The sequence below is a fragment of the Schistocerca gregaria genome, chromosome X (assembly GCF_023897955.1).
Source record: "Schistocerca gregaria isolate iqSchGreg1 chromosome X, iqSchGreg1.2, whole genome shotgun sequence".
NCBI classification, from domain to species: domain Eukaryota; kingdom Metazoa; phylum Arthropoda; class Insecta; order Orthoptera; family Acrididae; genus Schistocerca; species Schistocerca gregaria.
In genome coordinates, this window is record NC_064931.1 from 379,718,813 (window position 1) to 379,734,902 (window position 16,090).

Consider the following 16,090-nt stretch of genomic DNA (forward strand, 5'->3'; position numbering starts at 1 on the left):
GGCAAGAATGTACAGTTTAATGTTCAATTTATATGCTAATACATCTTATTTTGTGTTAAGGCAGTTCCTCACTGTGTTTCATAAACTCTTCCAAACTGTAAAAAGGCATGGCTAAAAGAAATTGCCTGAGAAGCTCTTTGAATGTAGATTTGATGCCTATTTCACAGTAAAGGCCCAGGAACTCCACAATTTATGTCTGTCCATTCTGATGAAATCATTCCACCACACAAATTGTGTGACTTATCTAAGGCTACTTTCTGTTTCCTATCTGTCAGGTATGGTTGAAGCCAGTTGTTTGCCACACCACTTATTCCTAGATGGTCTGCCTTCAGTAATAGTATTTGGTAATTCACAGTGTCAAAGCCTTGAGATAAATAACAAAATAACCCTGTTGTCACCATTTTCTCATTTAGAGATTCCAAAACCTTATCTATAAAGCCATATATAGCTTGTGCAGCTGACAGACCTTTCCAGAAACCAAACTGATGTTTGTTAAGGGTATTGAATTTGTATAGGTGTTCTAAAATTCTAGCATACATAAATTTTTCTAGTACCTTTGAAAACACAGCCAGGAGAGATATTGGTCTGAAATTTGTATCATCAGTTTTCTCCTCTTTCTTAAAGAGTGCCTTCATGTTAGCATACATTAGTCTATCAGGAACAATTCCTTGTTGCAAAGAGGCATTGAAAATATGACACGGTATACAGCATACAGAAGTACATTACTGTTTTAACAATTTGTAGAAATATTGACTACTCCACAGGAGTTCTTGGTTTTCATGGAGACAATTTTTCTTTCTGTTTCTGATACTGTAATAGGTCTAATATGCATTTGAATGATTATCTTAGGGACAGCATTTTGTACAAAGTCTGTGATCTCAGGATTTTACACAAGATTCCCTTTGTGTTTAATTTTGAAGTTTTCTACAAGTCATTTTTTATTGTTCCCTGTCTCCTTGCTAACTATTTGCCAGACAGTCTTCATTTTATTATTGTAGTTATCAATTTCTTTTACATAATACAGTGCTTTTGATGTCTGAATAACCTTCTTCAGGATTTTACAATACATATTATCATGGATTATAAATTCTCTGTCCCTGGACCCTCTGGTTGCAATATAAAGTTTCCTCTTACATTTGCAAGAGACTCTAATACCCTTTGTGATCCATGGCTTCTTTATGGATCTTTTTATGAAAAGCTTCTTCAAAGCAGGATAGGAATTCGTTTATGAATATGTTAAACTTTGTATCAACATAATCTACCCTGTGCACTGAATTCCAGTCTTCATGCTGCAGCTCATGGTTAAAAATTTCCAGGGACTCTTTGTTCATAAGTCTGATTGCCTTGCAGGATGGGACTGTTTTCTTGAGAGGTCTATAGTCATGTAGAGGGAGGAGTTGTCCATCATGGTCTGGTATGCCATTTAAGATTGGGATGACAATGAAGTTCTGGTATAAACGTACATCTAAAAAGATATTGTCTATCAGAGATTGACAGTGAGGAGTGATCCTAGTAGGAAAGTCAACTACTGATGTAAGATTGTAGGAACTCTGCAAATTCTGGAGCTCTATTTTGTTGTTGCATTTGATTACAAAGTTGACATTAAAGTTCCCAAGTAAGATAATGTTATTATTTTTTAAAAAAGTTCTAACTGCACCATAAAGACTATGAAATTGGTTCCTGGTGCCCTGTAGACTGTAACCACTAATAATTTTCAACCATTTAATGTCACTTCTACTGCACATACTTCAAACTGTTGGTCAGTGCAATATTTCCTTACATCTACATATATAAAATTAAGTTACTTTTAATGAAAATAGCTACTCCACCATTTCCCATGCTATCTCCACAGTAGTAGGTGGCAAGGCTGTAACTGTCTACAGGGTGGTCCAGTCATAGTGACCAGGCCAAATATGTCACGAAATAAGCATCAAACGAAAAAACTACAAAGAACGAACTCTATCTAGGTTGTAGGGGGAAACCAGATGGCACTATGGTTGTCCCACTAGATGGCGCTGCCATAGGTCAAACGGATATCAACTGCATTTTTAAAAATAGGAACCCACATTTTGTATTACCTTTTCGTGTAGTACGTAAAGAGATATGAATGTTTTAGTTGGACCACTTTTTTCGCTTTGTGAGAGATGGCACTGTAGTAGTCACAAACGTATAAGTACGTGGTATCATGTAACATTCTGCCAGTGTGGACGGTATTTGCTTCATGATACATTACCCGTGTTAAAATGGACCATTTACCAACTGCGGAAAAGGTCAATTTCAGGTTGATGTATGGCTATAGTGGTCAAAATGCCCAACGGGCATGTGCTATGTAAGCTACTCGGTATCCTGGACAACATCATCCAAGTGTCTGGACCGTTTGCCGGATAGTTACGTTATTTAAGGAAACAGGAAGTGTCCAGCCACATCTGAAATGTCAACCATGACCTGCAACAAATGATGATGCCCAAGTAGGTGTTTTAGCTGCTGTCGCGGCTAATCTGCACAACATAAGCAGACAAACTGCACAAGAATCGAGAATCTCAAAAACGTCAGTGTCGAGAATGCTACATCAACATTGATTGCCCCCGTACCATATTTCTATGCACCAGGAATTGCCTGATGATGACTTTGAAAGTCGTGTACAGTTCTGACATTGGGCACAAGAGAACTTACAGCATGATGACAGATTTTTTGCACGCGTTCTATTTAGCGACGAAGCGTCATTCACCAACAGCGGTAACGTAAACTGGCATAATATACACTATTGGTCAACAGGAAATCCACAATGGCTGCGACAAGTGGAACATCAGCAATCTTGGGGTGTTAATGTATGGGGTGGCATTATGGGAGGAAGGGTAATTGGACCCCATTTTATCAATGACAATGTAAATGGTGCAGTGGATGCTGATTTCCTACCAATGTTACTACAAGATGTTTCACTGCATGATAGTGGTAATGAACTTCCAGCATGATGGATGTCCAGCACAGAGCTTGCGTGTGGTTGAAGCAGTAGTGAATAGCATATTTCATGACAGGCAGATTGGTCGTCGAAGCACCATACCATGGCCCACATGTTCAACGGATATGACGTCCCCGGATTTCTTTCTGTGGGGAAAGTTGAAGAATATTTGCTATCGTGATCCACCGACAATGCCTGACAACATGCGTCAGTGCATTGTCAATGCACGTGTGAATATTACGGAAGGCAACCTACTCGCTGTTGAGAGGAATGTCTTTACATGTATTGCCAAATGCATTGAGGTTGTTGGACATCTTTTTGAGCATTTATTGCATTAATGTGTTATTTACAGGTAATCATGCTGTAACAGCAAGCATTCTCAGAAATGATAAGTTCACAAAGGTACTTGTATCACATTGGAACAACCAAAATAAAATGTTCAAACATACCTATGTTCTGTATTTTAATTTAAAAATCCTACCTGTTACCTACTGTTCATCTAAAATTGTAAGCCATGTGTTTGTGATTATTACAGCACCATCTATCACAAAGCGAAAAAAGTGGTACAACTAAAACATTCATATTCCCTTATGTACTACAAGAATATGTAATAAAAATGGGGGTTCCTATTTTAAAAAATGCAGTTGATATCCATTTGACCTGTGGCAATGTCATCTAGCGGGCCAGCCATAGCGCCATCTGGTTTCCTTCTTCAAGCTAGACAAGTTTCGTTTGTTGTAGTTTTTACGTTTGACGCTTATTTCGTGAGATATTTGGCCCAGTCACAATCAATGGACCACCCTGTATAAGTAACATTTCAATTCTTTCTCTAATCTGGTGTTCTGAGAAACGTAAGATCTGATGTTCATAAAGTTTTGTCATTTATGTTAACTTCTAATTGATCTAGTTTGCTTCTTATTCCCCTTACGTTTTGATGAAAAATGGGGAAGGTGTTTGGGTTATTACCTCTTTTGGTGGTTTCTTCTTTTTCAAGCCTGTGGTTAAAAATCCTTCAAATGAGGAGGACACACAACTTTACATTTGGTTAAAGAATCCTTCAAATGAGGAGGATGCACAACTTTACGTTTACCTGCTGTTGTCTGAGAAGATGTTGATTTTTCTCAGTACATGCTGCCTTCATTACTGAAGATGATGAAGGTGTTGACTGGCTTGTTGATTTACCTTGAGCTGATGCTGTCATTTCCTTTGAAGATGATGAAGCTATTGACTTGATTGTAGGTGGGGATAAGACTGCTGTTACTGTGGGTTCCAGGGGTCTTACTGCTGTTCCAGCTGACCTTTCTGCTTATGACGATATTTTTGATGAACTGCACATAGGCTGGTGCACAAGCAGTGCTTCTGTAGGTTCAAAGGGTGGAACTGCTGCCTTTTCTTCTTCGATTGCAATTTCTTCTGAAGTATATGTAACCATTGACTTAACTCTGTTTGATGATGAAACTGGGTCATCTGAGCATCTAGCTACTGGAACTTCTGATGCATTCATTTCCTTCATTTTTGTTATGAACCTTATCATAAAGAAATGCGAATTATTCTATTCTCCTTTGAGGGAAAGAATTCACTTTTTTACAGATATGCCCTACTTGATTAAAATTGATGTTAACTGTTGGACAGTCTAAGCCCTAAATGGACCATAACATTTGCTGCTCTTCAGTCAAAAATAACAGTTGCATTTTGGTGGCTTTACTCCTGGTAATGTATGTGGGTTGTTGCTGAAACTGGTAATATAATTAGTGAAATAAAACTTGGCATTATATTTAATAAAATGCAAGAAACACTGGCAACAAAGCTGTCCAAATGCTTGACAGAACTGAATTTTTGTAGTTCTGACAACAATAAAAAGATCCATGGTGACAGAAATCTGTTCTGACTACATCGTTGTATGCAATTCTCGTACACATGCTTTTGTCACCATACCTAACAAAAGTACTTTGTTTACACCAAACCATTAATTCAATCAGTTGTTCATTCATATTCCTGTAGAATTTAGATTCCTTTATTCAGGATAACCCTGTGGGATAAAAAATAAAACATGGTATATCTCAGCAATAACAAAAGTATTTATAAATTTTTATTTATTTCAAATTCCATGAATCCAAATAGTGATGAACCACAAGGATGTGGAACGAAATCTACCCACTTCATCAAGGATCAGACAACATTTCTGTGTTATATAGTCTTTAGTAGATATATGAACTAAATATAAGATACTAATATTACCATGGCTATCTATTGCCAAAAGAATAGTTTATTTTGTCTAACGACACTGCTGCAAAAGCAAATTGCACTGTACAACAGGGAGTTAAATCACACAATAAAACTTGCAATGTTTCACTTCAAGTTACAGTCATGAGTGATACTTCCAAATACAAAACACACTAATCTAAAATTCTTGATTAATTTTTACATTTTGCTCCCAACATCAGTAATGGAAGGGAAAATGGCATCCCCTCTCCATATCATTGATAAGCTAAAATACACACAGTTCATTCAATGGAAACTCAGGCGGAACACTAGGACTGATATGAGATGTGTTGGATGGCCACACTGCTACTTTTCATCAATCCATTCTGACACTATTTGGAAGCACTCTGGTAGTGCGTTGTCTTCTGAAATGTATAGGTCACATTCTGAGACATGCAGACAAACAATGTGTGCACATAACAGCATAGTGTAATAGTATAATATTCACCAGCAGGTGATGATGGCAGATATATGACAGGTACCATTTAGTCTCAAACATCTCCCACATGAAAGTACCGCACATCTGCCTGAGTGGTTCACCAATTGCCAAAAAGGCACATCACCTAATGTGGTCGTCAATGTATTCACATGGTGCCACCATCATTGAAATTGCAAGTGATTTTCTGCACAGTGATTTGATAATCTATAATTACATTTATGTTCTGATGGTGGTGGTGGTGGTGGTGGCGGTTAGAGTTTAACGTCCCGTCGACAACAAGGTCATTAGAGACGAACCACAAGCTCGGGTTAGGGAAGGATTGGGAAGGAAATCAGCCGTGCCCTTTTAAAAGAACCATCCCGGCATTTGCCTGAAACGATTTAGGGAAATCACGGAAAACTTAAACCAGGATGGCAGGAGATGGGATTGAACCGTCGTCCTCCCGAATGCAAGTCCAGTGTGCTAACCACTGCGCCACGTCGCTCGGTTGTTCTGATGGAAAGCTCTGTATCCAAAATGTTGATCATGGCACTTTACGTTGTCAGTGACTGTATTCTTCTCTAAATTGAGGAACTCAGCAAACATCCTTAGCACAAACTCATATTAAAAGGCTAGAACCTGTGTGACCATAGAAATCGAATATCCCACTTATCAGCAACCTTCAGTTTATGTAAGATGACATGTCTGAAAGAACAGACTCCACCTGGAATCCACAGCTCTGATACATCAAACAGGGTGAGTCACTAACTATTGTCACCTAGAATAACTCCGAAAGTATGATAGTAGCTGAAATGTTTGTGGGACAAATGTTGCATGTTTTTTTTGAATGGGATGCTATAGTTTGGTATATATTTTCTGATAGCAGCTATTGAGATGAATCCAATGATGTGTAACAAACAGTAAGGTCTTTGAAGACCAGTGAAGGTCAAAAAGGTGGCATCAACTCCCATTTACAGAAGGTGTTTGAAGTGATGACCATTAGTATCAATGCAGTGTTCCAATCTTCTTATCATGGATTGAGTGGTATTCCTTATCACACTGACACCTATCAAAGCACATACTCTGACAATTCTCCCTCGTATATCGGGCAAATAGTAAATATTCGCCAAATATGGCATATCCATCTAACGTGCCATTGACATGTAAACACCAATCGATGGTTTTGCAATACAACACTAATAGGAATAGTAAGACTAGTATCATTGAATCAAGCAAATGTGAATGATGTATTCCTTCCAAGAACAATTCGATAGGCTTCTCATTTGTGTTCTCCATTGCCATAAATATCATGCTTACCATATCAGTCTCCACCAAGAATTAACGGATTGTATGTGTCACATTGAATTCTGCCGATGGGCTCAACTTCAGATTCAGAGAGATTGCACAGTTATTAATTTGATTTTATTTACTGCCAAGGCTACAATTATGAAGCATGAAAATGTTAATCTGCATAGTGCATTATTGGGCCACTGAAAATCCATGTCGGCTGTGGCAAATTGCACACCACAAAACTGTGGTCATTGAAAGTATGGTGTTGGATTCTGGAGGACAGAATTATAAAGCCCCATTTCATCGAAGGAAATCTTAATGGTAGTAAGTACACCACATTCCTGCAAGAAACATTAGGTCTGTTATTGGAAGAAATACCTTTACAAACAAGGAACAGTATGTTGTATCAATATGGTGTGTGTCCAGCACATTTTTCGCTGATGGCTAGGAATAAGTTGCAGAGACTATTCCCAAATCGTTGGATTGGATGCGGAGGAGATGTGTCATGGCAGGCTCATTCACCAGACTTGATGCCTCTGGATTTTTTCTTATGAACATTTGTAAAAGACATTGTTTATAAAGACATTCCAACTACAGAGAGAAAATTGTCAGAGCATGTGCTTCGATAAGTGCCAATGTGATAAGGAACACCACTCAATCCATGATAAGAAGATTGTAGCACTGCGTTGATTCCAATGGTCATCACTTCAAACACCTTCTCTAATGAATGTTCATGCCACTTTTGTGACCTTCATTGACCTTCAAATACCTTGCTGTTACACATCATTGGATTCATCTCAATAGCCCCTATCAGAAAATAAGTACCAAACTATAGCATCCCATTTAAAGAAACAACACTGACATTCATATTCTGACATGACCCCAACTACCAACAAAAAACCAACATCATATTAAGGCCCCCTTTGTCCCCTGCAACTTCTGTACCACAAACTTTACAGCTCCTCATACTTTCAGAGATATTCTTGGTGACAATAGTTAGTGACTCACCCTGTACATAAATTGAAGGTGGAGGTGGTGAGAAAGGAAATAGATTACTCATGTTAACTGCAATGAGATATTACTTACTTGGAATGCCTCGCAGCCAATCCACATTCCCATCAAGTGCCACCTAACCTCAGTGTCCTAAAGAACAGACACCATGCATTCATATAATTAATTCTCCTAGATGGGCAACAGATCCAGCTCCTTCAATGCAGATGCATAGGTACATCCAGCCTCCTGAGGGAATCTCAAAGTAGCAAACATGGAGGAAATGAACAGAGACTGTGGATAGTTGGCACTCATGGGAATGTGGATCGGCCGTGAAGTGTGCTGAGATAGCCCACACAGTTGCAATAACACTGTTACCAGATGATGCAATGGCTAACACATCTGCCTAGTAATGAGCAGATCCTGGGTTCGAATCCAGATCCACTACACATTTTCACTCTTCATGGCTGATTCTGCCTAATGTCCTGATGCAGCAGACATCAGTAACCACTTCCCTTCCCTTTCCTTTCTCCTCAAATCTACCTTCAATTTACCTAAACGATTTCTATGGTCATGCAGGTTCTATCCTTTTCACATGAGTATGTCCCAATGGTGTTTGCTGGGTTCCTCAATTTAGAGAAGAATACGGTCACTGAAAATATAAAGAGCCGTGCCCAGTATTTTGATTACAGAGCTTTCCATCAGCAAATGATGAATGTAAGGATTGATTATCAGATCACTGTGCAGCAAATCACTTGCAGTGTCATTGATGGAGTAGTCAAACAAAAGAAAATCAATTCCTGACATTCATATAACTGACAAAAAAAACCTTCAGGTTGTCTGCACACAAACACGCTCATGACAAGCCATGCCATGGTTTCACTTGACTCACATGTTAACAGCTTGTTTCATGTCCCAATTGTAATACAGCAGCTTTCTCCTATTTCTAATAAATATACAGAAGACCACAATGGTTGCTAGGCTGTAAAGCTACATTCCCAGAAATGTATCTTTACTTTGCATTCTGCTTTCAAATGGTACACAGTTCTGTTCTTAGGTAATTAATCTTCTGCTGCTATTTTAGCTTATAATGTATATACAGAATAAGAAATTTCATCCTCAGTGTTTCACTTACATTGTGACAAATTATTCCTCAGTGACAATGGCATACAGTAGAATACCATTTCATACTGAAATTGTATGTTGCCTCATTGTGGCACACTCTTATAATGTTATATTCTTCTGTTTCTTATTAAAGTGAAACTATATATAAAAATGAAGGTGATGGCTACTTGATTAATAGCATAACTTTTCAGTTTATTAATCAGAATCCATCCCTGTTTCACAGCCAAGATTACAGGAAATGATATCTGAATAATTATCCTTCTTTAGCACTACCATTGATTTTGTCTAACCAGGGGACCTCATTGTGATCAAAGTTTTGTAACTTTTTATATTCATTATAAGGGAAGTTCAGAACTCTAATATATCCCTCCAAAAGCAATTTGATGCAGCTCTCAAAAATTCTCAAGAAAAATGACTTTGAAGTTTTCCAACCAGGTGTAATATGTTACAGTAAGGTAAACATTTTTAATGAGCAATGTGTCTCCGTGGTTGAGTGCTTGCAAAATGAGTAACAGTGTGGGTTTGATTCAAGGTGGAATCAAGTTTTTAAAAACAGGTACATGTTCTATGAGCATTTAAGAATAGAATACATAAAGTGCATAAGACTGGTAACCATTAGGTTGTCTGATTTCAATCATTATTTTTTCCATTTTTCTTTCAGTTTCAATACCTAAGTAATGTAAATGTAAAATCTATCAGATATATGCATATTAACACACCAAAACATCATTTGTATCAAAAATACACATCTCCTTATTTCTATTTATATAGTTCACATGAAAATCCAGTTTTCGTTGCACACAAAAATTCTTAATTACCAATTTTTGTAAAAGAATATTAATCAATATTTAATAATTTAAAAAAATTTAAAATGCTTATTTTTGTCTTTTTGTGTTTTATGCTTCAGACAAATTATCATACAATGACTCCTTTGTTTAAGAGTTTGATTCTGAAAGGATTTGAACAGAGGCCACCTGCATCTCACATGAACACTCTACTACATAACCACACTGTTTGTCAAAAGAACGGCAGCTTTGTGTAGCATATCTTGATTAAAAATGTTAGGAAAACTGTAAAGTCATTTCCTCAAGTATTTTTTAGTATTGCATCAAACTGTTTTGGAAGAAGTATATTTATCTTTTGAACTTTACATACTGTAAATACAAAAAACTTACTGAAATCTGATCGCTGTGTGGGCTCCATCTAAGTCATTTCTTGTGATATTGTTTTTCCCAGAAGTGTTACTTGTGACAGGTGGACAGGCAAGTCTTTTTGGCATTTGGAAAGTTGAATGTACAAGAATGGCTTGGTTAGCAGATTTTCCAAATTTAATGACTTTTCAGGATTATATAACTTTTCACGTTAGATATTTTGTCAAATTATGTTTCATTTTGTGCTCTGTAATGGTTTTTATGGTTTTTTGGTTCCTTATGTAAGATTTGGTTATGATCTAAATAACTCAAGTGTTGTCCTATCTTTAGATATTTGCATGTCAAAACATGGGTGTCATTACATTTCATCAGAAAACTTTCTTTTGTTTATTAACTTTCAAGAATATAGGCTAAAATTAAATGAGTATAAATGACAGAGATAATATCCTGATGTTTATTTCTTCATATAAGGATATAATATGCCAATGATTGAGCATGCTAATTTCTAGTGAAGACCTCATACACAGGCAAAAGTTTGTTAATATTCGATACACAACCTTATCCTGTATTTAAGTATCTGATATATGGTAAAAAAATTTACAATATTTGTGTAAATGTTAAGCCCTATACATCTTTGTAGATGTTTATGTGGCCCTTTTATTGTTCTCATACTTTATGTAAGACAACTACAGAACTCACAGGTAGCCTGGGACAGATTTAGGGTGTGGTTGTGGTGGGGAGGGAGGCGTGATGGTTTTTATACTGACTCCCATCCCCTAAATATAAGATATTCTTATAATTACTTGTTACTCACCACAGACACCTAGGATTTTAATAACAATAAGAGTAAAATGTTTACTAGTAAGCTTACATTACTACTCAGCACATTAAGGTAATATAACCTCCTAGGAATTACAGTTCAGAAAATACATAGTTTGTAATGCATTCATCTGAAAATTTTAGATATACAGTTCATTAAAAAGCTATAACAGCAAGATATCCTCACAAGTTTAACACTGTCATAATTAACACAAAACAAAAGTCAGGGTGCTTATTTAACAGTAATCTCTGTTCCCTTCCTACAAGGTCATCCACGTGAGCCTTTTATGTAATTTTCTAGATTCCTTGCCATTTTAGAGACTTCAAGTATTGATGCTGCTTTATTTTTAAATAGTTACCTGAGAAATTTGGAAATGGATGTAGGTAAGAATATAAATTCTTTTAGTAAAAGGGGGGGGGGGAGGTGAATGTCATGACCCCACCTTTTGTATGCACCATTAGGTAGCACCATATTATATTGTAGGAAATACTCTATAGACAGTCACAAGTTCAGTTTTAAATGATTTTATTGTACCATTATTAGTTTCAGGTGAAAAGCCTTTGTCAGATGGTAGCATTGACTTCGTTGCAAGTTTTACATTTTTGTCCTAAAATATAACAAAGGTTTTATGATTAAATTGTTTTTCACACATATGTGTTCTATACATTGTACTTACTTCCTGGAACATGCTTCTTTACATATTGTAAGACAGAGGTTGGATTTTCCTTTAAAAAAATAAATAATAAAAATCCAACCTCTTTTATAACATATAAAGGAAGGCTTTCCAGGAGGCAAGTACAGTGTACAGAACAAGCATATACACATGAAAAACTATGTAATCATAAAAGTTTTATCCTATTTTAGGATGCAAAGGTAAAACCTTTTGTAAACTATGCATCACAAAAACTTTGTTATATTTTAGTACACAAATGTAAAACTTGCAGAGAAATCAACACTACCATCTGACAATGGGCTCAGGTCAGAAACTACTTATGGTACAAAAAAATCACTTCAAAAATCCTTGTGTTGGTTGCAGTGTTTCCTACTGTGTAATTTACAAAAACAGCTGTGCTGTTCAATAAAATGTGTAAAAATAGCACTGTATTATTAATGTTAAGTAAAGTTACTGTAATTCTATGGGAGGGAGGGGAGGGGGGATGATTCTTTATGTTATTTTGTGGTATGGCTATATAACAGTTTACCATTTTTAATGTAAATTTATTCTTGCTTCATATAAGCTTTGATATATTCCATTGCAATGACTTCATATTTTTAGGACATACATTTTTCTTTTACTAGATGTTTCTTCATGTAATTCAAACATTAAAAATAGAAAAATCTCCTGCACATTTCTGTGAGAAGAAGATCGACAGTTTCAGAAGGACTCTGTGCAGGGGTGAATGATTTTTCACAAGAATGAAAGTATCCAAAATACATTAGTTTCCCCATTCTTGAATCACAACTCCTACAGATTTTTCTGAACTAAGATGACTCATTATTTTTAGGATGTGGGTTTTCCAAACAACGTTGTGATGATGATGTTCGGTTTGTGGGGCACTAAACTGTGTGGTCATCAGTGCCCATACAAAGACCCAATTTTTACACAGTCAAATTGTTTGTGCACCATCCAATCCAGATGCGACAAACAAGCTGGGATATTTTTACTTCCCCCCTTGTTTTGCCATGTGTCTCCTTAAAAATCATTTTTTCATGTCTGACTAATTACCATTAACATACGTGAGTATAATCTGCATTTTCGTAATAAAAGAAAATGGTTGGCCCTCAGTTTTAAAGAATATAACACCAGATATAATTTTGTGCTTAGTTTTATATATGTAATTACTTTTCAACAATGCATCAACTTAACTGTGAAAGTAGTGTAACACAATTAGGCCATGTGTTAAAACAATCACAGTGTCTATTCAACATGTACCGTTTTATTCTGCAAGAACTGTGAACTGTGTGGTTAGATAGACAATCAACAGTGAACTGTGGTAGCAGTATGTTGATAACAAAGCTGTGGAGGTTAAGCTTTTAAATGAACAGAAGGACTTAATGGGAACTGGTTCTGTAGATGATAGTGCCTATAAATCATACATGAATGTAACTTTGGATGATAGGGATGGAAGTTCTGCTGTAAATGGAATGATAAGTGTCATATACATAGTATGGTGATGTGAGCAACATGGTCGAAAACAGTACTGAAGTGGATGAGATCATTATGATTAAGTAGGACGAATCTATCAGCAAAAGTCAGCAAGGGCAAAGTTTATGGCAGACAGAAAAGTGGTAGTAATGTTAAGGCAAATTATGAGTAGTTTGAGTAATATGAGTTCGAAAAAAGACATTAGTAGTATGAAAAAAGAGATTAGTAGGGTGGAAAATAGTATGAAAGGAAACATTAGTAGTATGAAAGTAGACATTAGTTGTATTAAAACTGACATGGCTAGCTTAGAAGATGAACTGAAGAAAGAAATTAAAAAGGAAATTAAGGTAGGTAGCTGTAGCCTTTCAGAATTAAATAAGAAGGTTGAGGCAGTATGGAAAGATTTTGATGAAAAGAAAAAGAAAATAGTACAGGATAGAAGTGAAACTGTGAAAGACTACTTGCTTCACCACTGCTTCTATTCTCTTTCTGAGTTTTTAGAGCACCATAAAAGTATAGTGTAACTGCTCAAATATTCTAAACCAATCTATCATTTTATTTCAATTATATTACTTTTGTCATCAGTATTCGACATGTACTGAATAATTTTTAATTATTTATCTTTTCAAAATAACAATGTGTATGATGTATATACTGTACCTGCCTGACTTGTCCTACATCGTGTGCACAAAATATGTACCTAAACACGATTTACAGGATGAATAAAGATATATAAATAAAAATATTAAAAGTGATTTAGAAATGGAGGTAGAAGCCTTGTGTACATTAGTGGTAGAGGAAAAACTGGTAAAAGTAAATAAAAATATAGACTCAACATTGGCTGAAATGAAGAAAAAGGTGTAAGAGGTAAAAAATCTACTGCATAGAGTATGCAGCATCCCAAGCAGTCCTTCATTTGTTAACTGTAAGAAATTTAATACTTTTGAATCATATGAAGAAGTGCATCCACTTGATTTCATTAGAGAATTTAATGATTTCCCCAAAACATGAAATGACAAAGAGAAAATGTCATTTGTGAGAGGATTTTTGAAAGTAAGTGCTTATGGACATGCAGCCCAGGTAGCTGATAGTTGCACTTCATGGCACAGCTTTGAGGAAGCGTTTTTAGATGAATATTGGTCCAAAGAGAAGCAGCAGAGATTTTTGAATGGATTTTGGGGAGGAGAGAAATTTGACTCTAGGGAGGGTACTGTGAAAGGTTTCTGTCTAACAAACTGAAATATTTGGACAAAGAGCTAGGTAGTGAATCAATAATTATGGATTTAGAAACTTAGTTGCCTCAGAAAGTTAGAGGATTGCCTGTACCTACCCCTAGAGGTAATATTAGTGATTTCTTGAATTGTGTTGATAAAGTGGAGAGGGTGAAGGCCTCAGTGGAAGATTGTAGGAGGAATTTTGATGACAATAATCAATCAGGGAGAGAATTTCAGGTAAATAGGATGAATAGGACTAATTCTAATAGAAATTCAAGAAATGGTTGGGTGGAGGATAGCTGGAATGGGCATGGAAATGGTAGGAGAAATTCAAGTAGCAGAAGTGGAGGAGATGATTTTAATTCTGGATGAAACCATTTAAAGTAAGCAATGCTCCAGTTTTGGCTTGCACTAGAGCAGGTAGTGATGAAGAACCACTTGTATATAAATTTTCTGTAATCACAGGTAACAGTAATGTAAATGATAGTAGTAAGACAAGAGTAAATTCTAATTCTAGTGAGATGTTGAATGATGATGTGTTGGTAGCAAAGTTTATTCCATAAAAGGAGAGGAGGAATTACAGACACTGCAGGAAGGACAAAGCAAGGTCAGTAAGTGTGCCGAATCTGCTTGTAGTCCCAGCAATCGAGCCTCCGTGTGCTTACCTCCTGCTACCCCTCACAACTGTGCTAACAAGTCTACCATAACGAGTACTGATAGTTCCACAGGACCACACACTCCTAACACAGCAGCATTTGACACTCGGCTGGACACAAGTGCGCATGCGTGACGAGTGTCACGTGTTCCTGTACTGATAGATCCTACCCCTCCCCTCACCGATAGCAACTAAAACTATGTAACTTCGGCTCCTGCGAACTGCCATAGGACCGCCACTGACAACACAAACAGTGCACTCGTGCCTAGGGCTTCGCTCGTGACTGTGCTACCACAGGCTGCATCCTCAGACAATGGACTCACTAACGCTTGACGAGCTCTACCGAGCTCACCTGAGCATGGTGCCACTGTTTCGGACTGGTTGCCATCTTGTCATGTTGACTCCTGGGATACTTCACCACCTCAGCTCCTGTCAGATCCACCGAATGGCTCCGAATACCACGACCTTGCCTTGCCTGTCCTGCCTGCCTCACATTATAAAAAAAACCCTCCCATGCCGCCGGCAACATTTCCGTCATCACCTACCGCATGGTTCACAAGCTTCACCTCATGCCAGGCCCTCCAATCTCCAATAAACCATGTCGACTTTGTCCTGAGCACCTCTCCGACCTTAAAAATCAGATTTCTGAACTTCTAAGCTCTGGCGCCATCGAACACTCTGCCAGCAGCTGGTCTATGCCCAATCATATGACACCCAAGAAAGACAGGTCCTGGAGCAAATGCGAAGACTACCGCCGACTAAACGCATGACAATTATGGACACCTACCCCATTTCCAACATTGCCGACTTTACTAGTTCCCTCGCAGGTGCAACCATTGATTGCAAACGGGCCTACCACTAGATCCCCATGGCTCATGGAGACATCGAGAAGACAGTAATCACCACTCCAATCGGATTATTTCAGTTTCAATTCATGCACTTTGGGCTAGAACAAATGCAACCCAGACCTGGCAATTCTTCATCAACGAAGTGGTATTTGGCCTAAAATTCTGCTTTGCATATCTTGATGACATTCTTGTGTTCAGCTCGAGGACAACAT

At 37.2% G+C, this 16,090-nt stretch overlaps 1 protein-coding gene across 1 annotated transcript in view; it reads left to right on the forward strand.

Moving 5' to 3' along the window:
- Window positions 1-16,090, forward strand: part of LOC126298983 (Bardet-Biedl syndrome 5 protein homolog) — a 60,615-nt gene that overhangs the window by 12,023 nt on the left and 32,502 nt on the right. The window lies entirely within an intron of this gene.